Source organism: Cavia porcellus, unplaced genomic scaffold (genome assembly GCF_034190915.1).
Source record: "Cavia porcellus strain 051 isolate PalLab524CR breed Dunkin Hartley unplaced genomic scaffold, mCavPor4.1 scaffold_13, whole genome shotgun sequence".
Taxonomy (NCBI): domain Eukaryota; kingdom Metazoa; phylum Chordata; class Mammalia; order Rodentia; family Caviidae; genus Cavia; species Cavia porcellus.
The window spans coordinates 30,557,322-30,582,828 of NW_026947496.1; the positions used below are offsets into that span (position 1 = coordinate 30,557,322).

General features: G+C 45.6%; 1 pseudogene; it reads left to right on the forward strand.

Moving 5' to 3' along the window:
• Positions 1–16,672: 16,672 nt before the first annotated feature.
• Positions 16,673–21,501, forward strand: LOC100722459 (voltage-dependent anion-selective channel protein 3-like; annotated as a pseudogene).
• Positions 21,502–25,507: the final 4,006 nt, after the last annotated feature.

Below are 25,507 nucleotides of genomic sequence, written 5' to 3' on the forward strand. Positions count from 1 at the left end.
CAGCTCCAGGCTCTGAGGGCCCACAACCCTCAGTATCACAGTTCTTATCGGCTCCCACCCACCGCTGTCATCTCCTCAACAGCTAAGGCTCATGGCCCCCTAGGAAGCTTTCTGGAGCTCTCCCAACTGCCTCCACTACCTCTCAGGGATTCTCTGCTAATCTCCAACAACTGCTACTGGCCTCCACTGGCTGCTTCTAGTCTTTGGAACCCCTCAGGGCTGGCACCCTCTTCCACTGACCAAAGACTGTGAGGAGCTTCTTATACAAAGGAGCAGTAGGCTGCGCCTGGGCAGTTTGTATAATCATGGACCTGCTTGAGGACCCCTACACCAGAAATGGGGGCCAGAGCATGGTCATCTGGAACAGATCTGATGAACAAGATCACTGTAACCCCGGCAGATTCTCCTAACATGGAGAGGGCATCTCTGTCCCCTGAGCCCAGCTCCTCTCAGCCCTAGGTGTTGGGAGACCCAGGGACTTATAACCCAGGCCATCCAGAGGAAGATGGGGGTCATGCGAATGTGGCAAATGACCATCAGACCATGGCCCCTTCTGTATAAGAGTAAGGCAGAGAGGGCGGCCTCAGTTCTTTCTGTCTCACCTGCTCTCTTTCTCATAGCTCCATAGGAGCTAAGTTATACCTAATAAAAATAAATTTAAACAAAAGCCTAGTTTCAGTTTTAGAAACATACCCACATGACCTGCCTTTATATAGCTCTTCACTTAAAGGAATGCTAAAGGTGATCTTGTTGAGTTAGCATTTTGAAAAAGGAAATGTTCTTGCCAGCCTGTCACCCTTTAATATATTGGTTTTTGTAAATTTTAAGTTCTTTTTCTTGGTTGTATTTGAAACATCTGTAAAATGCAAAGTAAATAAAGTAAAAATTCCCTGATCATTAAAACATTAAGCCCCTGGTTAAGCTGAAGACGCTAAGGGAGCTGAGCTGCTCTAAGCATCTGCTTGTCTTGGAGGACAGGGAAGGCAGGCAGCACACAGCAGGCCAGGCACCAGGAGGGCCTGTGAGGGGACACAGGGGATGGCAAACTTGCATCCAGAGAGAGGCACTTCCTTACTCTGAGGATGGCTTCCAAGAGCCAAAAATGAGAATGACCTGGAAATCTGCATCCTAAATTAGCCCCAGACTGATTCTCATTGCAAACCTGGTTCAGGTGGAGGGCAGTGAGCACTTGGGACCCTGACCTGCAGCACCTCCCCTGCAACCTCGGGAGGTGCTCAGCCTCCTCCAGCCTCGCCCTCCTCCCCTGCAGAATGGGGCAACGATTTGAGCTTCTCAAGATTCGGGACATTCCTGAGTATAGGAAGCACCAGGGCTTCCTCTTCCCCACCAAACCTTATTCCAGGTGTGGCCTCTTCCAGACAGGGGGACAACCCAACACCAGCTTTGATGATTGTCACAGCAAGGAACCCCCACTTAGCAGAGACACTAGTTAGGGGTAGGTTTTTATTTTTTATTTTTCTTTACAAAAGGCTTCACCTAAAATAGTTTATTGCCTTAAATAGAAAGCAGCCCTCCCCCCACAGTTTCCAGGCAACCAACAAGGGCGTTCTACCACACGCTCGTGTTTACAGAAGTGGATTTGTGCATGGTTCTCAGGAAGACTCACAATGCAGCAGGTACAGGTGCACTTTGACATAAGCACACCCCACTTACTTTCTGAAGGTAGAAGCAGGGCACAGCTCTCCTCTGCTAGCCTAAACAGAGCTGTGTTGGCTGATGATCTGACCTAATGACGAAAAGTATCCTGCAGTTCCACTGTCAAGAAGCCAGTGCACATAATTTCCTCACTTGTGTCTCCGATTCATCTTGTTAAACAGAACACATAAACTGGGGTGCAGCTCAGTGGCAGAGCACTTGCCTAGCATGTGTGAGGCCTGGGGTTTGGTCCCTAGCACCACAAGTCAAAAAACAAAATAAGAAACAGAACATAAACATGTTTTAACTCTCTCCCTCCCTTCTTCCTTCCATCTCTCTCTCTCTCTCTCTCTCTCTCTCTCTCTCTCTCTCTGTGTGTGTGTGTGTGTGTGTGTGTGTGTTTATGATAAGGTCTCACTATGCAGTTCAGGCTGTACTTGAGTTCATTTTGTAGCCCAGGCTGGTCTCAAACTTGCAATGATCCTCCTGCCTCAACCTCCAGAGTGCTGGGATTACAGGAGTGCGCCACCATGCCTGGAAGCATGTTTCATCTTAAACAGTTCCTTTTCTTGTTCCAGAATTGCCCTTGAAGATCCCATGAGCACACACAGCAGTGTTGATAGCACCTAGGGACCCAGCTGGCTCATCCTTGGTGTAGACTTTGAAAGGACAGAGTCATCTGCAGAACATCGAGAAGCACCTCTTTCCTCAAAGAATGAGCAAGATCTATGAGACCATCCTGAGAGCTTAGCACAACTGCTGTGCATTTAGGTATCTGCAGATTAAGTTCAAGGCTCCGTGCTCATAGTGTCAAGGGGCTCCCATCAGTACCAACTTCCAGGGAGAAAGAAAGCTACGTCCTTTCTGTAGCACCGATTTGAAATTTGAAACTGAGTGCATTGTTCACTCAATGAATAAATGTCAAATAGAAATAAACAAAGGCAAGTATTTCTGGGGGTAAGAGTTGAACCCTCACCTAGGGAAGTAAGGACAGAGGGAACTGTTGAATGTCACTTTTCCCCTCCAGAGAGCAGGAGAGCAGCCCTTCCCAGAGCCTTCCCATCCCCAATGCTTGTGCTGCACCTAACAACAGGGACATGCTCAGGGATCATGCCATCAGGTGATTGATTCTGTCACTGTGTGAACACCATAGAGTTCCTTACATGGCTGAGACAGTTCCATTGTCACCAGGCAACACCACTGCAGACTGCTGTCCCGTTTGTGGTCTACCGCCAACTAAGGCAACATTGTATGGCCCATGACTGTATCTCAGGGATAAAAGCTTGAAAAAGAAGCTTAGAAGTTTACCATTATCCTTCAAACTGTCACCCATAATGTAACTTATCTGCAAAGGAAATGAGTTCAGGAATTCCCTCCCCACATTCATCGCTGAAGCCACACTTTCCTGGCCGGAATTTCTGTTCACTACTCACTTCGAAGCTTTATGACAGCTCTCCTCCTGGACTGGGAGGCCCAGGCCCAGCCTGAGCCCAGGACGGAAGAGGCTGCACTGTGCTAGCATTTGACAGCATTCTCAAGGCCCCCTCAGTGTCCTGGCACACAGGAGGCATACACAAAATATTTGCTGAAACAGTCATCCCAGCACTACTGAAAACTTGGCCACCAAGCACGAATGACATCATCTATTTCTGTGGGGGTGGATACTAGGGATTGACCCAGGGCTTTTCCATAGAGCTACATTCCCAGTACCACCCCCATTTTTTTTTTTTTTTTTTTTTTGAGACAAGTTCATCTGGCCTTTAACTCACTATGTAGCCTAGACTGGCCTCAAACTCACAGTGATCCTGCTGCCTCAGCCTCCCAAATTCTAGAGTTACAGGCATGCACCACCACCCCCAACAACCAACCATTTTTTATTTGTTTTAAGATATCTCACTAAGTTAGTAAATTGGTGGCCAGGCAAGGCTTGAACTTTTGATCCTGCTGTCTCAGCTTCCCAGAGTGGTGAGATTACAAGTGTGTGCCACTGTGCCCAGCTTCTTTATTTTGATTGAGAGCAAAGTCCACATTCTGTTGGGCAGAGGATGAGGCCTCTTCCCATATTCCCAGCAGTAGCCACGGTACTGCCCTTGTCCAGGCCCCCAGTCCCTAAAGAAGAAGGACTCAGGCCACAGTATCTGTCCAGACAGCCCCTCACCAGAGTCCTAATGCAGGTGATATTTAGAACCAAACAAAAGAGGGAAAGACGAAAAATAAACATTACAAAGCATCCAGACCAGGAGTCAAGGGCATGTTTTCTTGGGGACAGAGCAGCTATTAGTCTCCCTGGTGGGTGGGATGCTCTTTAAACTGGAGAAGAGACCTCGAGTCGATGTTATGCAGCGTGCACTGGTGCAGGGGGAGGCAGGGAGCGTCTCCACAGCTGGCCAGAATTCCTGCACGTTTCCCTTACTCCTATGCCTTTTATGTGGAAGAACAGATCAGTACCCAGTGAACCATCTTGCCCTTCGCTTGTCTCTGGAAAGGAAGAGCAAGAAGTGGATAAGCAGTTGTTACTAAGTGTGCCACACGATAGGGTGGATGCCACCAGGCATTTTTGGAATGACCCAGTGTAGGGAACATTTGTACTACAGTCCAGCACACACATTGACATTTACATCCGTATGCACTCACATTCGCACAATGGGCACACACACCTATTTACACATGCACACATGCACATACATACGCATGCTCCCATTCACACACATGTATACATTACATATGCACACACATGTACATGTTTCATAAAAATAATGTTTCCCTTACTCCTGCGCCTTGCTCTGATATTTTCTATTCTATTTTTAAGTTGAGATTTCATGTATCTTAATAAAGTTCACAAATCCTAAATGTAGAATGTCATAGCAGAGGTCAGGAGCCTCTAATCCTCTATAAACAATTTTATTGAGAAATGATTGTATACACCACAACATTTACCCATGTAAAGTATACAGCTGGTAATATTTTGTGTATTCCAAGTGGCCAACTATCATCATAACCTTACTTTAGAACATTTTCATTGCCTCAAAACTCAGCTCCTGGTGAGAGCCACCACCTGAGATAGAAAGGCAGGGCTGTATCGGTCACCTCCAGAACCTCTTTTGAGCCAGTGTCTACATTTCCAGCTGAAAGTCCACTGACACACATCACCAGCCGGGATGCTGATAAAGAAAACCCAATCTGTGCCCAGAGCCTGAGGGTCCTCTCCCAACCAGCTATGCTGTGCCCAGGGCAGAGCCCGCTTTTCCCGCTTGGCCTCCCAGGCAATGCAGTGCTGACCACTGCAGATGGGGAGTGGATGATGCAGAGCAAAGCAGCATCAATCCGAGTAGCATCAGCTAACTCTTCCCGCCCCCCCTCCAGCTTGGCTCTGTCACTCCTGGCTCTAGGATGGGTGTGACATTTGTTTGGTGGACTCCACAGACTTCAGGCTCCCTCAGTAGAGTGTGGTACAGAGATAAAGAATAAAGACCAGAGCTGGTTTTGGTAAGGTTCTGACTTTCCTAGAGCAGGCAGGGGCACCAGAACTGAGAAGTGGTAATGGGTCAGAATGCAGGGCAGAGGAATCCAGGTGACACATCAGACATAGGGCCCTCACTGCAAGATCACCCAGGAAGTGGGTACTTTGAACTTTTTAGAGGCATGAAAAAGCCTTATTTTTTAAGAGTTTGCTGCTGCAGAGGAAGAGGCTCTTTTCAGGGGGTGTAGCTGTGTGCAGAGCAGGTGGCTGTGTGCAGGGGAGGTAGCCTCATGCAGCAGACGTGACTGTGTGTAGGAAAAGCCAGTCAGCCAAAGTCTGGCCAGGTTCTTGGGATAGGCTGGCTATAGCCTGCCAGGCCAGTGCCAGGGCCCTTCCCCAAGGGCCAGGGGAGAATGGGCTCTTTCACAGACTCAGAAGCCACTCCAGGGCTCCCCTTGGGGTGGGTCACTGTGGCTGCTCTCCCTGCAGTTGGCCTGTTGCCCAGCTCTGACCTGCCACAGCCTGGACCCACAGATCTTTCACAGGGACCCAGCCTGAGAGTAACCCCTCTAGACTACATCCTATCAGATGACTGATTCTGCCCATGCCAGGAGCAAAGGGCTTTCCAGGACAAGTTGGTCACCCTGCTCCAAGGCCCGACCACCCACACACTCAGGGTCCTGAGGCCCCCGGCTGTAGCTGCCCCAGTGAATGCCGCAATGAGTACACTGTTGTGTGCCCAGATTGGGGGAGGGATGCACTTGGGTGACTCGCATACAGCTCTGCAAGTCAGTGGACAAGGCAAACACTCTGCACAGTTTTTTCTGTTGGACGTTCCTTAGATCTGCAAGCAGAGGAAAGGTACAGCAGAGTGATAAAGGGCTTGCAGCTAACTTTATTTTGAGTAACCAAGGGACCAGATGAGGTCATTGAACCCATCTGAAACCTAAGAGGAGGGGAAGGGTCCTGAGACCTGCCCTAGGTAAGAGGAGGATTCTTCATTCTTCCCTTCACCCTGACTCCTCTTGGGCTACTCCAGCCTATGCTTGGAAACCGCAATACCTGCAGGCATGCATCTCGGGCCCATGATACAGGGGAATGAAGAATGGTGGAAACAGAGGCGGTGGGTGAGGACAGGGAAGAGATAGTTATGCAAGGAGGGGTGCTCCCAGATTGCCTCAGTGCCCATGAGGAACATTAGCCATAGTTTCCTGGTACCAGGCAGCTAATACTTCCTCTTCCGCCCACCTGGTGAGACTCCTCCAGCAGCCACGCAGCAGGCAGGGCTCTCAGAGTGAACAGCTGTTCTTGCAGAAGCAAGGCTGTGTACCCGAGCTAACAGCTGGCTGCATGTGGCCACAGCCCTGACAGCTGTCAGAAACAGTTTTCAGCCTTTAAACTTCTGCTTGCAGATCTATCTCCACAAGGAGGAGACTGCTATGTCTCCCGCTGGGAGGTGACCAGCCACCAGAGGCAAAGTGAACTTGCGCCCCCTGCTGGCTGCTTCGCGGTGATTGATTGCACAGCACATGAATGGCAGTCCACAAAGGAGTGTGGGCAGACACAGTAGTCTGCAGGCCAAGGGGCAGCTCAAAGCCACCCCCCTAAAAGAATGCTGGGACAGTTGTTCCCAAGACACCTACAGAACAGAGATGCAAAGCAACATGTACAAGGCAGCAGATCTAGAAAGAGACAGAGCCAAGATGGATACGGTGAGCAAAGGGCATGTGGGAGAGTTCTATCATGCTGCCATGACGTGAGACATTCATGAATGCCCTGAAGGTAGGGGACCTGGGCCCTTCTTTCTTCCCTCTCCCTGGTAACTAAAACAAACAAAGAACTTGTGTGTCAATGTAAGAGTGATGGCGCAGGTCGCCATGTCCAACCATAGGGAAGAGGAAGCCCAGCTCACCCTCTCCTCGGGTGGAATTTCTGTCTGGTCACCAAAGCACATTACCTCATCCCAAGATGAGCTGTCTTGGGACTCGGGAACATGAGGCAGCCAGGAACTTTAGGGTCAGGGCTGCTCCACTGTAAGTTTTTTTTCTGGTTTTAAAAGGGATTTGCTATTCCAAGAAAGACAAGAGACAAAGCTGGCCAAGATGCAGAGACTCCTGGATCTTATTCCTGGGACTTGAGAAACACTGAGAAGCACATTTCCCTCTCCGTTCTCTGCCGCTAAAGGCAACATATCTGATCTGCCTGTAGCTCTCGACTTTCCGCAGAACAGGGAACCTGCTGCAGGGACAGCCCTTGCTTCTCAGATGTCCCCATTCCCAGGCCCAACCCTGCCAGAGGAAGGAGTTGGATTGGAGTCGGGTAGGGATGACCGAAAGGACTAAGTCTGAACCTTGAACTAACAAATGCCTGGGACCAGGCAGGTCCGGCCTTTACACCTGCCTTCAGGCGAAAGTCTCCTCAGGGCCAGGCCTTTATGATGCCCGAGCCTTGGGCAAGGGCAGGGCTAAGCTCTGGCAGCAGGCTGGGGCATAGTGTGCCAGGGACATTCTGTGAACAAAGCACAGAGGGAGAGGGAAAGAACAAGCCATGCTTGTCCCCACTTAAGACTGAGCCTCATTGTGTTCCCTCAGTACAGCAGGGTTCCCTTTTATGAAAAGCTCTCTCTTTGTCACCGCTGTGAAAGTCAAAGCCTCTGAGGCCAGAAGCAGACCTCACCTTAGAGCTCAAGCTCAGCCCTGTGGAAGCCGAACGCTGTGAGGAATCCAGCTAGCCAGGGCCTGCCAGCTTGGTGACTCTGCACTCAGGGAACACTCCTCCCACCTGGTCAGCAGAGCAGGAGGCCTCCAGGAACCAGCTGGGGCAGTTTGCTGTTCCTTGGTGGCTGATTAATGCAGCCCTTTCAGGGTCACAGTGACACCATGCACCTACCTCCTGCTCCTCATATTCTCCAAGCTTTCAATCATAGTGACTGCCCCACCTCACCACCTGGCTCTGCTCTTGTCTTTGCAGTGAGCTCCCCGACAGCCTGTGCCCTCCAGCTGGCCTGAACCCACTCCCAGTTCCTTCTCCTCTCTGGCTCTGCTCAGGCAGATTATGCATATAGCAACAACTTTCACTGACTGAGAAACTACCCCAAAAGAAAAACTAGCAGATCCTAGAAAAAGAAAATGTGCAGTAATAGCACTCAACCTCATCTTATTGCTAAGCTTCACAAAACACCTGCTATGTAGACAGAGGGAGTATGAACACTGAATCACTTAGAGACCTAAATTCTTTTTTAAACACAGGAATCCTGCTGAGATGTGGGGATTTTCCTGTTGCCCAGGGCATCTTTGTGTCCATGTTTCCACTCCACCTCTGCCAGTTAGACTAATCTTTGAAATCAACTTTCCCTTGCAAAAATAAAGAAGAAAGAAAAGATATTAAAACGAGCACACTAAAAAACCTGGTTATTTTAGGAGCACCACAGTAGTTCATTCTCCACTTGGTAGCTGCAGTCAAGGGCACACAAAACAAAGCAGGTAAAAACAGAAATTAGCAGGAAATGAAAAGCAGGAAACCGAACCCTAGAAAGAAATCCTAGGAAGTGATGTGATAGGAAAGAGCAGATGAGGGTCATTTCTCCTCCACTCCTGAGCTGCATTCAACAGCAAAGTTAAGGTGGCCGCATACTCTCAAACACTTTTCATTCTCTGCTGCAGACCCAGACTGTCTGAACTTGGAGGTTCCCCAAAATTTACTAGCTTTCCTAAAGGAGCAAATGCTCCTGCATCCAATTGTGTGCAGCCTTTCTTTTTTCACTTGTTGGGGCATAATTCTTTCTCTAACACGGGAAGGCCAGAGATGCACCATAACCCAAGGGTACTGTTATGGCTTGTGTTTAGATGTCCCTCCAAAGACTCATGCAGTCATAGGTGGGGCTTTTTCAGAGGTGTGACAGATTCATGGTGCAATGCTAGGATTAAGGGTGCTGGGATTAAGGGTGTGTGATTACTAAATCAGTCACTGATTGGTTTGGCACCCCCACACACACACCCAGTAACTAGATAGAATATAAAAGGGGAAGAAAGAACCTATTAAGCTCACTTGGACTTGCCAATTGCTGCCTTCTGCTCTGCTTTGCCATGTACTGTTTTTTCTCTGCAGTGCCTCTCTGCCATGCCACCCTGCTTAGAGTCAGTCAACTATGGACTGAACCTTCTACCAACTCCGAGCCAAACAAGCCTTTCCTGTTTTAACTTTGGATGTCAAGTATCTTGTCCCATAAATGAGAAAAATAACTAAAACAGATCCAAACAGAATCAGGAGCTCAGGAGCCCAGGCCATGATGGGATACACACTTCTGCTGTATGCTTACTGGGCCATCACAGCACTGTTCTTTCCCAATGGCAATGAAGTTGGACTGACTTCCAAGGACACTGTGGCCATGAGCCTGGGAAGGGGGTGTGTCATGACACTGTCAGCTATGGGTCTTGATTGTCCTGAAGGGAATTGTCCTGGGTCTTGACTGTCTGAGCTTTGTTCTAATGTGACCACAGCAGCAGCTCAGATTTGAGCATTTTTAAAAGTAGATGAAAAGAGAACCATCTGAATTTATACGCAAGATGGGGAAATGCCTGTGTGAATCATCAATGGCTCCAAAACCTCAGTGGTTCCATGAGCCACTAGTGTTAATAAGAGATGAATCAAACCAAGACTCTGTGGTCAGAGTCCTGCTATAGCAGGAGACCTCACACACAGCATGAGAAGCCCTGGATTTCCCCCTGGGGAATGGGCCAGCTCTGGAGAGCAAAAGGCATGACCATCAGGGATACTGAGCTCAAGGTGGTTTCAAAGCACAGTATAACTGACCCAGGGGCAAGTAACGTTCAGCTGAGGTCATCAGTAGTTTAGAGGCCCATGGGGATGTGTGAGGGACAAATGGAGGTATTGTACCTCCTGTGTCATCAAGCTCACCCTGGCCTTGAGGTATGGAAAGGGTAGGAGCAAAGAAGGGAGACAGCCATAGTAAGACCTTCACCAGAGCCCTGTGACCTGACACACAGGACAGATGAGCTACATCCCCACCCAAGAGGGTGAGATCTAGGGCAGGTGATCATGGAGGACAGGAGGGGAGCAAGATATATGGACACGAGAGCTTCTGAGTATCTAACTCACATAGTGCGACCATCACTGAAGCTCTCCTGACTACCTCAATGTAGCATTCAACTTCTGCCTTAACTCAGAATCCGATTCTGCAAGCAGAGAAGGCCTCTGAGACAGTGCCCAAGGCTTGGCAAGCGTGACCTCTCCTGGACATTTCCATGGTCTAACAGAGACCTCAGCAACTGAAGCTAGCCAAAGAGATGCCTCTGCTCTCCAAAGACAATCCATGCACATGTTGAATATACACGTAATTGGCTGTGTGCATGCAGACAATGTCAAGGACACAACGACAGCAAATTTAGGGACGGATCCAGATGTGCTGTATTAATCAGGGTGGCCTCTATCCCACAAACAGAACGAGGCTCCATGGCAACATGAGACAGCAGGAGGACACACAGGTGACCTGACTGGGACTGTCTGAGACCTTTGTGAGCTGACCAGCAAAGCCACTGAAGGTCAGGCCAGAACTAGAACAGAGGAGCTAGAGTTAGGGGTAGGAGTTAGGGTTATCTAAAGAGCTGAGCAAGGCGCTGACTCCAGCTCCATCCAGTCCTACTGAGTGTGACACACACCCAGATGCTCCTCTGAACCCCAGGCCACTCTGGCTCCTCCAGGACCACACATCACAACAAATGAAGGGGCTCTCACCTTTTCCTCAAGAAGGAAAATGTGGGCATAAACCTGGACAGCAGTATGAAGGTGGGAGTACCCCATAGTAGCCAGCACAAACACTGTGAGCTAGGCACTTCTGTGCCATCTCCCAAGTGCCACCTGCTGACCAGCCAACACTTGGGGTCTCTTTTCTTTCATTGTTTCATAATGAACAAACTGATACCCAACTATCATCAATGCCTCTCTCTCTCTCTCTCTCTCTCTCTCTCTCTCTCACACACACACACACACACACACACACACACACACACACACACATCCATTTTGCCAAAAGAGAGAAGAAGTGGCTGAGCCCTGAGGGAGAAATCTAAGACCTCCTCTGTGGTAACATAGCCCCTGTTAAAGCCTGTGTCTAGATGTGCCCCCAAAGCCTTATGCCATCATAAGTGGGGATTTTCAGAGGCTGGATCTAGGGTGTGTGATGGTGGGGTGATTCATGGTGCAGTGACCCTAGGAGCATAAGACTGGGTTCAGCAAACGTATGCCTTACTTTTCTACTGTAAATTTATGCTTTAGTATTATAGTAGCCATCTGTGTATCTCAATACCTTTCTCTAGGGGATACAGGAAGCAATCTACCGACTTGGTATGGCAAATGGCAAGGAGCGTGCATGTGTGCAAAAGTGGCAAAATGGCATTTGTACCCACCTTATCCTCCAACCAACATTTTGTGTGTGTTTACCCAGGCATCACAGACAGTCCAATAGACAACTATTCCAGGATTTGTTTTTAAGACATTTTCTTTTGATTTTTCTGGTAGAAAAGCCCGATTCTGTACAACAGCACATGAAAAACCAGGTTTTAGAGGAGGTCAAAATTATCAGATTACTCATGCATGGATGATGAAGATGGTCCATTGTGATAAAATACATGCTTTCATAACAGAAGAATGGTGTGGGTGGATGATGATGATGATGATGACTTTGACATGGGCCATGTGAGCCAAAGTTCCTGTGACAGTGCAATGGAGCAAGAAGCCACTGATACAGACACAGGGAATGAAGACCTCGTTGGTTCAGATGATGAAGAAAAAGCAATGAGAATAAGTATTTGACAAAATGTTGCAAAATGGCCACACAACCAAATGGAACAATCCAATTTTAGAACTAGGTCTTTGCAAGGGTGAAACACATTAGACAAACTGTCAGCACTGCCATTTGATGTTGGAAATTGTAACAGGTGAAATGCTACAAGATGCTGTGAAATACACAGAGGTTGAAATACAAGTAAAATGTTCGGTGTGCACCAATAGCCTATTCAAAAAGGTATTTATTATGACACCTTCCTAGCTGAACTGAAAGCATTCATAGGTCTGCTTGTACTTAGCACAGATTTCTTTTTTTTTTTTTTATTTTAAACAGGAAAAAGTAAGAAATAACAGTAAAACAGTTTCAAAACAGGCTAGTAGGACAGTAACAATAATCAACACATTATATACTGTTGTAGTCACAGTAGTTGTTCAGAGTACAAGATATAGGCATGAAACATTGTCCAGAAAATTATTAGCACAGAGGCTGGGGATTTAGCTCAGCAGCATAAGCACCTGCCTTGCGAGCAGGCAGTTGTGAGTTCGATCCCCGGTACCAAAAAAAAAAAAAAAAAAAAATATATATATATATATATATATATATATATATATATATATATATGCACAAAACTCTCCCCACAATAAATCAAGAGGAACCAGCTGTATAACTATCTTAATTGTCTTGTGTTTATATATAATTTGTCCTTTTCCCTTCCTTCCTTCCTTCCTTTCCCCTTTCTCCCATCACAGTTTTTCTTTCCTTTGAACAGTTTCTTCCCTAATCACAATATTTATGAACATTTTGGATCTTGTTTACTCTTTCAGATTCTCATACTAGTGAGACAATACAATGTTTGCACAAGTGGGTCTGGTTTATTTCACTTTGATTTTTTATGGTGATTGCAGGATTGTAAAAGAATTATGGAAAAGTTATGGATCAAAATATGGCATAGAAGTTTATGTTCTTATAGATGCAAAGATTTATTATGCTTTCAGTTAGAAATTTATCCTGGAACTCAGCCATCAGGTCCTTATTCATACAGTAATAAACTAAATGATGTTATGAACAGACTTGTCACTCCCATCTCCCAAATTAATTGGAATGTGCCATTTGACAACTGGTTTAGCAGCTTCCAATTCATGTTACATTTGCTAACAGAGCACAAATTGACCAGCACAGGAACTGTACACAGGAACAGATCAAATATTCCAAATGAAATGTCACAATTTCAAAACAGAGACGTGTATAGCACAATCTTTGGACTTCAGAAAGATATAGCATTGGCCTCATATATGGCAAAGAAAAGCAAATTGATATTGCTGATGTCAACATTTTACCATGATGGAAATATTGATAGGGAAGCCCTGACAAAATGGAAGCCTGAGATGGAAATTTTCAGTAACAAAACCGAACTGGAGTAGATGTTCTTGATGAGTTATGCATCAACTAGGATGTTATTTGAAACACAAAGCACTAAACATGTGTGGCATAAATAGTTAGATAGCTTATGAAAATAACGAGGGCAAAATATCATGGAGAAATTTGCTTACAGGAGTGGGACAGGAGCTTCTAAGAGATCATTTACAGCAGAGGATAAACAAGATGTTTCTGCTCAGGGAACCACACAAAAAAATATTGTGGAGTGCACTGGTGAGCTGATAGGTAAACAGGCAGGCATAGCATCACTAAAACATATCACATCAACAGAGAAACAAAAAGAGATGTCAACTGTGTCCTATAAGAAAGTACAGGAAAACAAAATATATGTGCTGTCAGTATAAGAGATACTTGTATTTGGCACATGCGGCTCTCGTGTGGGAAGACCTTGGGTGACAATTGAAGCAAAGCTTATTTCTGTGGTACAGTTTTATTGGTATTTCCATTGTAGTTCATGTAGGAATTTATTTCTGATGTTATCATTAAGATTTTGTGAACAAGTACATAGCCGATGTGAAAATGTTGGTGTCTATTCTAAATGCAAAATACGTACTAAGAATTTAATAGTTTATTTTATTGATATTTTATGTTCCTGTTAATTGCACAGTGTATGATGTAAGAATGTCCTGACAAAACAGCAAGACCACTGAGAAGTGAAAGCACAAAAGACATGTGCTTTCAGTGTAAGTGATGTGCACATAGTGGACAAGCCCTGGTCATATGTGCAGCCTGCTTTAGGGGTGATAACTGAAGTAAAGGATTTTTTGTACAGTGATATTGGTATTTTCATTGCAGTTCAAAAGGAATTTATCTCTGATGTTCTTTTTTAGACTTTGTACACCAAAACCCTGCCGATGTTGAAAATAACTTTTGGTGCTTTTCCACAAACAATAAATATTAAAACTTAGTACTAAGGCTGGAGATTTAGCTCAATGGTATAAGCACCTGTCTGGCAAGCATGAGGTCATTAGTTTAATTCCCAGTACAAAAAAAAAAAAAAAAAAACTAACTGTCAATACTATACTTTTGGAATACTTTTTTCTCTAAAGTACATATTGTTTAATATAATAAAATTCATAAAATTGAAATTAATAATTCATCAATAGAAATATTCTAAAGAAGAAAGATGGGTCTAATAGACCTATCTTTCTGTGCCTTGATGACAAAATTAGCCTTATGCTCTGGGCGCTAGAATAAAGGGTAAGTAAGTGCTGCCCACTCTAAGGGTGAGTAGCCAGGATAAGATACAAGGGACAGAAAGAGGCTTGTCATTGGTCACCTGGACTTGCCGCTTGCTGCTTTTGCTGTTTTATGCCTGCCGTGAACTGTTTGTCCTCTGTGATGTCCCTCTGCTATGCCCCCCTGCCTTGGAGACAGCCGACTATGGACTGAAACCTCTGCAAACTGTAAGCCAAAACAAGCCTTTCCTCCTTTCACTTTGAGTGTCAAGTATTTTCTCTCAGCAATAAGAAAAGTATCCAAGACTGTCCCACATCTGGCATTTCTGAGTCAAGAAGGCTATGGAGATGAGAGCCCAGACCAGATCAAGGCTGGACAGCCCCTGGACTAAGCTGGCCACAAGGTCTTCCACAAACATGCAATTCATTAACTTTCTCAGTGGCTGCTTTAGGGGGCTGTAGAAACAGGCATGAGGATTTGTAGTAGGTCCACAGAACTGAAAGAATTTTCTCTCTGGCTTTTCACAGAAACGGGATGATAATCCTTGCTCTAGACAGAGAGGCAGCCAGGGTTCATCTTGCGCTCAGACCTGGTCCCAGCAAGGTCTCAAGTCCCCTATCTCTGCTGAGTGTTTCACAGAGATAGGCACAAAGGTTGGGGTGTGAAGGAGTGGACTCAGGGGAAAGAAATGAAAGAGGCTCAAAAACTAAGATTTTTCAGAGAAAAAGAAGACATTCCAAAGAATCCAATATTTATAAGACTATATCATTCGGTGTAAAAATTATGATCCCTACAAAGTATTGGCTAATGCCTAAGTTAGGTTACATGTGTAATCGGCCAACAAGCATAATAAAAAGCATAACAACAGTGATAGCAGCACCCAAGATTTCTACAGCAGCTTCCTCCTAGGAGGCTCAAAGCATGGCCTAATTGTTCCAGTGCTACATAACATTTATACCCACTACTCTCACTTAACAGGTGAAAAAACAGGTTATGCTATAGAAAAATTGGATTTAAGGTTCGTTCGACTTCAGGTAGCCATATACTTTTCCATCTAATAAACCTGTGATCCTTTTGTGAGTAAATTCTGGTACCATTAACAATCACCCTCAGACAACAGGCGCAAACTAGAACTGTCCCAGACATATTATAATATCAATTCTCATTTTTAAAACGTGCATTCCAGAGAAAATAAAGAAAGTTCCACTTATATGATTTTCAGCAAGCCAAATACCTGCAGACTGGATTCTTGGAGCTTAAGAGTATAGAAGTTAGGGGCTGGAGATTTAGCTCAGCGGCATAAACGCCTGCCTTCAAGCAGGCAGTCGTGAGTTCAATCCCCAGTACCGATAAACATAAGGTTTACAAGCCCTGAATCCCAGGAAGTAGCTGGCACCCCAGAGCTCGGCCATGAGACTGTCAGGAGACAGGAAAAGCCAAGAGGGCTCAGCAGAGCAGAGAAGCCACCCGGCAGTCAGAGGTACCATACAGGCCAAATCCCCCCATAGATCTGTGTTCTCCTGGGAGAAGGCACAGTTCTGGAAAAGCACTCCTCGAACTCTTCCTGCATGCTGGCAGCTACAGGGAAAATGGAGACGGGAGGACAGAGTCACTGCCCTTGATGGCTACTCCTCTTCCTGCCATGCAATGTTTGACAAGTGGCTGATTGAATGTAGTTCCCTGAACCAGACTCAAGCAACAAAATTCTGGCTTCGGTAATAGAGGCATTTGCAATCACACGCCAAGGCTCAGAAAAACCCTGCAGCTTCACTATTCTCTACATCATACAGTTCCCTGTACAAAGTCCTATAAAACAAAGATAATAGTAATAATAGCTGGGTGCTGTGATGCACACCTATAATCTCAGATCATCAGGAGGCTGAGGCAGGAAGACCTGAGGCTGTGGCAAGTTCAGGGCCATGCTGGCAACTTGTGAGACTTTGTCTCAAAATAAAAAATGAAAAGGGCTGGGATGTAATTGAGTGGTAGTATCCCTGGAATCAATCCTCAGCACCAGAAAAAAAATAGTAATATGTATGATTATATTGTTGGGCTGATATGATTACTGAAAGGACTGTAGATATAAAGTGGTTAGAACAATGCCTTCCCTTGCAAACATTATCTAAGTGGATACGATGGTTGTGGTTGTGGCAGAGGAGCTGGAGGTGATGGTGGCAATGATGGGGGGACAGTGGAGAAGGTGGGTAGTCACAAAACCCAAACACACAGCACAGTGTCACATGGTCCTGCAGGCACACAGTGTGAGTCCCAGGAGTAAAAGCAAATAGCAGAGCAGAGCTACCTGAAGACATAAAGATCTTTGTAAGACTATAAAAGATTTGTAAGACTATAAAAATCCTAGAAGTTCAAATATACCTGGCATATCATAGTCAAACGGCTGAAAACTCAGACACAGAGAAATGTCAAAAGAACCAAAAAATAAAAAATAAAAAAAAAAAACAACAAAGAACAAAAAGTTCCTTACATAGGAGTCAAAGTGCAAATAACTATAGCCTTCTACCAACAGTCATGGTAGCCACCAAAGTGACATCTTCACAGTGCTGAGGGAGAGATTGCTGAACTAGAATTCCATGCCAAGAAAACATGCTCTTTGAGGAGAAAAAAAACATAAAGACTGTCTCAAAAGCAACAAAAGTCAAGACGTGTATTGCTGACAGCCTTGCTGTATATAAATACCCCAAAAGTTCCACAGAGAGAAGGAAAATTACATGAAATGAAGTCAACACATAAAAGAGAAGTAAGACAAAAAGAATGTCAGATACGGGAACCAATGTCAACAAATATTTTTAAAATCTTGTGCTCTTGGATGTAGGTTTTTTTAGCTATCTAAAGCAGGGATCACAAGCAATAGTCCACCAGAGATTCCTGCCTGCTGGCTGCTTCTGTGCACGGAGAGTTTCGCTGCAAGGTGGACCGTCTGCTCCCGCACTGTTCTGTGCTGCAGCACCTTTAGTAGTTTGCAAGGGATGCTGCCTGGCCCTCCTACCCTGGTACATGTACCATTTGCATCTCATACACATAGTGCCAAACTCTGGTCTCAAGCAAACATCCAGCATGCTGTCGGGTTTCTATGTGCAGATATAAATTGTGTGGCCACAAGAGTGTGAGGGGTGGGAACAGAAATAAAAGCATGCATTGAAAAGAGCACACTCGCACTTCTCACCCTCTACCACATTGGAGGGACCACTAACAATAGTGACAGGACGAAAGCAAAGACGGAGTACAGTTCTCAATCCCAACATAAGACAGAAAAAAAGAAAGAAGACACAAAAGATGGATGGGACAAATGGGAGGAAAAATGTGGGTTAGCAGACTGACCCCAGTTATATCAAGAATGACACAGAATAAATGGTTAAACTAATAACAGCAATAATATAAAACAGATAAGTAAATTTACAGGCAAAGATTGTCAATTAGAGTTTTTATTTTTAAAAATGACAAAAAAACAAAAACAGATTTTATCTAGTCTGTCTGTAAGAAATCTGCTTTAAGCCAAGTATGTTGTATTCTGGGAGGCTGAGACAGGAAGATCTGGATAGCTTAACAATCTAGTAAAACTCTGTCTCAAAATTCAAAAAATTTTTTGTAAAGGGCTGGGGATGTAGCTCAGTATGAAGGCCCTCAGTTCAATATCCAGTACTGCAAAAGGAAAAATCAAAAATAGCTTGAAAGGGTTTTGGCCCAAACAGGACACTGTAGCCGGTAAAGCCAAGGAACTCCATCTCCCCCTCCCCTAGGAATCTACCTCTGGCACCAAACAAAGACCAATGGGCTACCTGTGCATCTCTAATGCCCCCTTAGGTTCCACCCCAAACCGAGGCTACTTACGTGCCTCACTCCACCTGTTCCACAGAGAGATCGCTGACCCTAGGGGTGGAGATGCCGTGCCCCAGGGGATCGGGGTGTCTCTTCCTGCATTCTCAAAAGAAAGGTCATTTATATTTCATACTTCTTATCTTTTCAGCTGCCGCGGGTCCCCCACAGTTCTATCACAGCTCACATTAATGACATAAATGGGTTGAAAGTAAAAGCCTGGGGGCAAATATGCCATAGAGATGCCTATCAAAAACCAAAAGCCATAAGAAGCTGTAGCTGTGACAGATACAGTAGATACCAACACAAACACAATGAGGGCGATAAACAGCCATTACACCATGATACACAGTGAATGCTTCGAAGAAATATAAGGCTAAATGTGTGTGCTGATAATGGAGCCTCAAACACCGTAGGTAAAGCTGGCGGAAAGGCAGAGTGGACAAAACCAAACTATATTGGGAGAGTCCAGGATTTATGTCTTAGCAATTGATAAACAAGTCCACAGAATGTCAGTAAGGACACAAATTTCAACATCACTGGCCACCAGGCTGTGCCGCCCCATGATGGCAGAGCCCATATGCTTTTCAAGTGCATGGAAAGCTCACTGAGGTAGATGACATTCTGCTGGTAAGGGACTGACAGTTATGAGATCGTTAACTCTGGGGCCTTTTGTTTGTTGGTTAATTGATTATCTTGTGGTTGTTGTTTTGGTGTGGGGGGAGTTTTTTGGTGTGTTTTGTTTTATTTGTTTCTTTGTTTTGAGACAGGATCTGGCTATGTAGTTCAGGCTGGCCTCAAACTCATGGATCCTCCTGCCTCAGTCTTTCAAGTGCTAGGACTACAAGCATGCCACATTGGCCAGACTGTTAATTGTAATAACAACAGAATTAAATTACAGTACAATAACAGAAAAAAAAATGATGCCTGCCAGTGTTATCTAGAGTGGAGAAACCGTATCTTCAACACTGAGGGCAGAAGTGGAAACCAGAGTGGCCTTTCTAAAGGTCAATTTGGCTCACATACCAGGAGCTTAAACTGTGTGTCCTTTTAACCCAGCTGTTCTGTGTCCAAAGGTTTACGCTGAAGAAATATTGTAGTTGTGGATAAAGTTTTGGGTACTAGAGTACTCAGCCTCATGATACTGTTAATGGAAAAGAATTGTTGTAATATTTTAAAGTCCAATAAGAGTAGCCTAGCATGTTAGCCTAGCTCACCTGTAACCTCATTACTTTAGGAGGCTAAGGCAAGAGGACTGAAAATTTAGCCCAGTCTGGGAAATTTAGAAATTTAGTGAAACTTTGACTCAAAATCTAAAAAAGGGGCGGGGTATAGCTCAGGGTGAAGGCCATGGGTTCAATCCTGGAAACACCAAAACACAAATCAACAACGAAACCAGAGTAGTCAATAAAATCTGACATATTCATATACTACAAATTTAAAATATATAGTAGCTTTAAATACATTGTAGAAAAATACCAGCATGAAAAATGTTCACCATGAATGTTAATATGAAAAGGCAGATTATTCAATAACACATGCCATGTACGCCAGCAGTGATGAGTGTGCATGCGTGTGTGGAAGGTGCAGGGCTCCTCTCCAGTGTCAGCCCCGTCCGTCCCTGGTTATGGAGGGATTTAATCACTATTTTCTCCTTTGCACACTGTAAAACTCCAAATTCCTAGCAATAAAAATTGCTTTCAGTACCAAGAAAATATGTTTTAAGAAAAACTTTCTCTAGCATCCATAAAACTAGTGAAAAGAAAAAAGAAAAACTTTCTGTTCAGCATAGTTTGGAACACATTTTGTGTAAACCGAAGTCTACCAATTACACAGAGGCAGCCCAGCTTTGTTTATTTAACTAGAACTAGGAACTGTCCAGGGATCTGCTAAAAATCAACTCTGGATGTGAGTTAGGGGGAAGGAAAAGAGGGAGAAGAGTTGCTGAGCATCAGAGAGAAGGCAACGGGACCAGCTCAGCTGCAAAGATGTGAGGGGGAAAGAGAGAAACAGGTGAGAGATAGGAGAGACAAACAGAGACAGAAAAAAGAGAGAGAACACACTGAGAAAGGGGTGCAGACATCGTCAGTTTGAAGGCAATAGAGACAGGCTCTCAGGTTGGACGTATGTGTAGCACACTGCCATACCATGACCTAGGACCTAGGAAAGGCTGCTAAGGATGCCTTCCACAAGGGATATGGGCTTGGCTTGGTCAAATAGACCTGAAAACCAAGTCTTGCAGTGAAGTGGAAATTTCTACTTCAGGACATTCTTATACAGGGCAAGTGTCAGGCAACCTAGAGAACAAATACATGTAACTAGGGACTTAGCAGCATCCAAAAATGGAACACAGACAAAACTCTTGGGACAGAAATCTCTTTGGAAAGTAAGTTGGCTGAGGGGTTGAAACTGACTCTTGATGCCATATTTGTACCAAACACAGAAAAGAAGAGTGAGAATTTGAAGTTCTCCTATAAACTGGATTGCTTCCGTCTTGGCTGGAATGTTGATAGATTTTTTTGGACCAATCACTTATGGCTGGGCTGTGTTGGTCATTGAATGTTGGCTTGCCAGCTGTGAGACGAGTTTTTTTTGTTTTGTTTTGTTTTGTTTTGTTTTTTTTGAGACAGGGTCTCGCTGTGCAATTCAGGCAGGTCTTGGGCTCACTTTGTAGCCCAGGCTGGTCTCGAACTCACAATGACCCTCCTACCTCAGCCTCCCAAGTGCTGGGATTACAGGCGTGAGCCACCACACCCACTATGAGATGACTTTTGACACAATGAAATCCAAACTGTCTCAGAATAATTTTTCTTTGGGTTAGAAGGCTACAGACTTGAGGCCACATACCTACATGAATGATAGCACTCAATTTGGAGGTTCATTCTACCTGCTGGAGAGTTACAGGAGAAGATTGAAACATCAAAATCCTTGCATGGAATGGTGGCAGCAAAAACACCTATGTTGGCATTGCCGCTAAATACAAGCCAGACAGTAGAACCTCCATATCTGCTAAGGCAAATGCCAGGCTGACTGGACTGGGTTATACTCAGACCCTTCCACCAAGAGTCAAACTGACCCTGACAGCTTTAATCAATAGAACTTCAACGCAGGAGTTCACCAGGTTGACTAAAGTTCTCAGCTTTAGTTTCAGGTTCGAGTTCTCCTCACACCTTGGCACCGGCACCTCACTCAACACTGAACAGTGCCCTGCTGCTCACAAGTCACACACTCCCCCTTCACAGGATCCCTGGAGAAGGACCGTCACTTGTGTGCTCCTCCATTTTGCAGTCTGGGAAGCTGGGGCTCAGAGAAATTGAAATAATCTGTCTGAGCTCATTATGTGGCAACTGTGACTCAAACTGCTCCTCATCCAAAATCTAGACTTGATCTGTGCCATCTGCTAGGGCAGTCAGAACAGGTGGCATAAACAAGAAACATCGTCCCTTGGGCCTGGCAGTGAAGTGTGGCAGGGCTGATTCCTTCCGGGGCCGAGAGGGACCATCTTCCAGGCCCTCTTTGGGCTCCACAGTTGCTGGGGTCCTCCACGCTCCTTGGCATGTAGACACCTCACCCCACACTGCCTCAGCTGTCCCATGCCATTCCTGCCCTGTACATCTCACAAAGACACAGACATGCTGCATTGTCACTGTATTATATCCGTAAAAACACATGTTCCAGATGAGGTCACATCTTTTGGGGAACACAGTTCAATCCATAACACCTTCATAAATCACATTCACCCTCAGCGAACAAGACATGGAACCTCAGTAGGCAAACAGAGTGTGAATTCTCAGATCTCAATTGGAGACACACTGTCCCCAAAGCACAGCCTGGAGGAAGCCTCAGGAGGAGTACCACAGTACATCCACCAGGGGGCACCATGAGATTTGAAAACGTTACATTTCCTTAAGACTACTCTCAGCTTTATTTGTGAAATTGATCTTTAAATGTAGCAATCTAGAATCCCATAATTTGCTGGTGTCTCCACCACAGATTTTTGAGCAGTTTAAAATCCACATTCTCTATAGGTGGCAGTGAGCTGCGGGGCGATTACTCAGCCCTCAAATCTCTCAGGGATGCCAGGGAAGCTAGGAGTTGAGAGCTGGCGGCTGAGCCTAAGATTCAAGACAGACCATGTGTCCATCTGGGAAAAGAGGAAGCGTGGGCAGGTAGTCCGTCTAGGCTGGGTCCACCCCCATCCCTGGCTGCAGGGAAGGGAGTCAGCTGGGCTGCTGCTTCCTGCTGACCCCATCCCTCCCCTTGCTTCTCCTCAGACTCAGTTCCCACAAACTCATACCGGACAGATAGTAGGTCAAATGGAAACAGTAGGGGAATGGAAGACAGGGGAAATCAGGGAGCTGCAGAGAAAGTGCTGAAGACGTCAGAGTACTCCCTAACCCAGTGGCTCAGGCACATGAGGAACCGACCAGGGCCAGGTGGACAAGAGCTGTAAAGACTGCAGTGAAAGGGACTGGGGATTTAGCTCAGCAACATAAGCACCTGCCTTCAAGCAGACAGTGTGAGTTCGATCCCTGGTACCGATAAAAAGGAAAAAGACAAAAAAAAAAAAAAGAAGAAAAAGACCAGAGAGAAGGATCCCACACACATTCAGTGGCAGTGATGGCCAGTGTGTCTAAATGTCCCCCCCAAACCTCACAAGGTCATAGGGGTTTTTTAAGAGGGACTGAATGTAGAGTGTGTGATTGATCTGTGGTATAATGCTGGAAGTAAGGGTGAGTGCTGGATCAGTCCACTGACTGGATTGGCACCACACTAATTCTGGCAGACTGGATACAATGTAAGGCACAGAAACAAAGAGGCTTGTCCTCCTCTCCCCTTGCTTGATTTTGCTGTCTTCTGCCACCATAAATAGTTTCTCCTCTGGAATGCCCCTCTGCCACACACCCACTTGATTATGGGCTGAAACCTCCATGAATTGTGAACTTTTGGTGTCAGGTATTTTGCCTTGGCAATGAAAGAAAAGTCTAAGATAGCAAGCCTGTTAGAGGTTTCAGTCATACAAACAGCCCACTACTGCATGTGTGCCACAGGTTTACCATCACTGGCTTAAAAGGGAAGTGGTCACAGCTGTTGTCACAGCTACTCAGGGGGTCGAGGTACGAGGATCAGGAGTTGAAGGCCAGTCTTAACAGCATAGACCTCCACCTCCAAAATAAAAAAGCGCTGGGAACGTAGCTCAGTGGTAGTGTTACAGGCAGCTGAGTTAGTTGGAAATATAGGCAGTTAGACAGGGCTGAGACTTCAAAGGAGCCAGTGCAGAAGTTCAGATACCTTGCAGCCTTTAAAGAAACAACCACCTCCTGCCATGGGCCAGATCTCCAAACAAAAGGCAAAGCAAATATACTGACATTCTAAGGATTGACAATCCAAATAGTTCTCTGTCAACTTGGGGAAGTCCGGAGTCAGCATCCTACCTGCCTATAGGAAGAATGTCTGCTGTTAAGCCTGCCCATTTGTTCCTGATTTACTCAATTTTACCTGAGCAATTAATCTTATTGGTTGAACACGGTTCTGTCCCGCCTTACACCCACCTTGCGAGTTCCCATTTTTCCCCACCTTTGACCTATCTAACTTCATGATTTTACTCTGTAGAAGTCCCTGAAAAAGACAGAGTCCCTGGCAACCCATTTGGGACCCATTCTTGTCTCTCTTTCAGACAGAAGCTTTCTTTCTCTCAATAAATATATTCTGCTCTTCACCTCCATTGCTCCTAAAATTCATTCTTCGATTTTAGAGAACACAAACTTGTACCCGACATATAGTAGGTCAGGAGTTTCATTCCCCTGTATCAGTAGAACAAAGGCTTAGCATGAGCCCTCCCCCCACAAAACAGTTCCTGGTTCCACTGTTCATCACACGGTTGCTCATAACTCGGGAATGTTGTGGCTGAGCTGAATGCAGCTCAAGGCCCACCAAGGAAAGCTTAAAAAGACCTGAAAGCATCAACTTCTTTCTAGGTAACTTATCTACATTTTAGAACAAAACGCAAACATATTATATACATCTCAAAATAAACTTCCCCATGTCTGGAATCCAATCAAAAAGAAGCAACATCTGGCATGGTGGCACATGCCTGCCATCCCAGCACCATGGAGGCTGAGGCAAAAGGACTGAAAGTTTGAGCCCAGGCCAGGCAGTGGGACCCTGTTTCAAAATAAAAAACAGAAAAAGGACTTGGAGAGGGGGTGTAGCTCAGGGTGAAGGCCCTGGGTTCAACCCCTAGTACTGTACCAAAAAAAAAAAAAAAAAAGGGAAGGGAGGAAGGGTGGGTGGGTGGGTGGGTGTGTGGGTGGGGACAGGGCAGGGCAGGGCAGTGCAGGACAGGGTTAGCAGGGTATCTTTGAATGGCTCTACCCACACGTTGTCTTCTCCCTTCTTTTGGGATGCAATATTATGCTTCCTTAAAAAAAAATTATGTTTCCTGTCGTCTACAACATAGCCTGTGACTTGTGACTGGCTGCACCATGAAACGCAACATCATAATTCGTCAGTTCCTAGGGAATCTTTCCCTCAGTGCAGTACCACGTGCCATGTCCTCCTCCTGCCTGAGCAGTCCTAGGAGATGTGTTCAGACAAACCCGTCCAGTCAGGGTCCCTGAGGCCCATGGTAAGCCACATCTCCCCGCCCAGAAATGCAGGAAAGCTAACAAAATGTTAGCACAAGTGTGCTAGGACAGCCCCATTCCTGTAGCTCATCCAACCTTTCGGGAATGAACAGTCCCTCACATGGTGGTGTTTCATAGCACATGGCATAGTGGCAGCCTCTGAGGTCTCTTCTGGCCTGAAAACAGGAACTCCCATCACATGGCACAGTGCCTGTGCGCTCACTGAGCTCACACTGTGAAGTTTCTGCAGAACTGTCCCCTTCTCCCAGCAACTTTCAGACATTTCTGACTCCTCAAGTGTCAGGGACAAGTCTCTTACCAGTCAGCTGAGGGTGCTTTTGCCCCATTCAAATTAACAGCATCTGCTCCCAGCAGACACCAAGCCTCATGACCCCTTTGTGACTGTCACCCTTCATTTACCTTAGACAAACCTCTAACAACCCTAGGCTTTAAGATACCTGCGTTGGCTCTGCCACAAACCTCCTCTGAAGAGAAAGAAAGTGGTGAAAG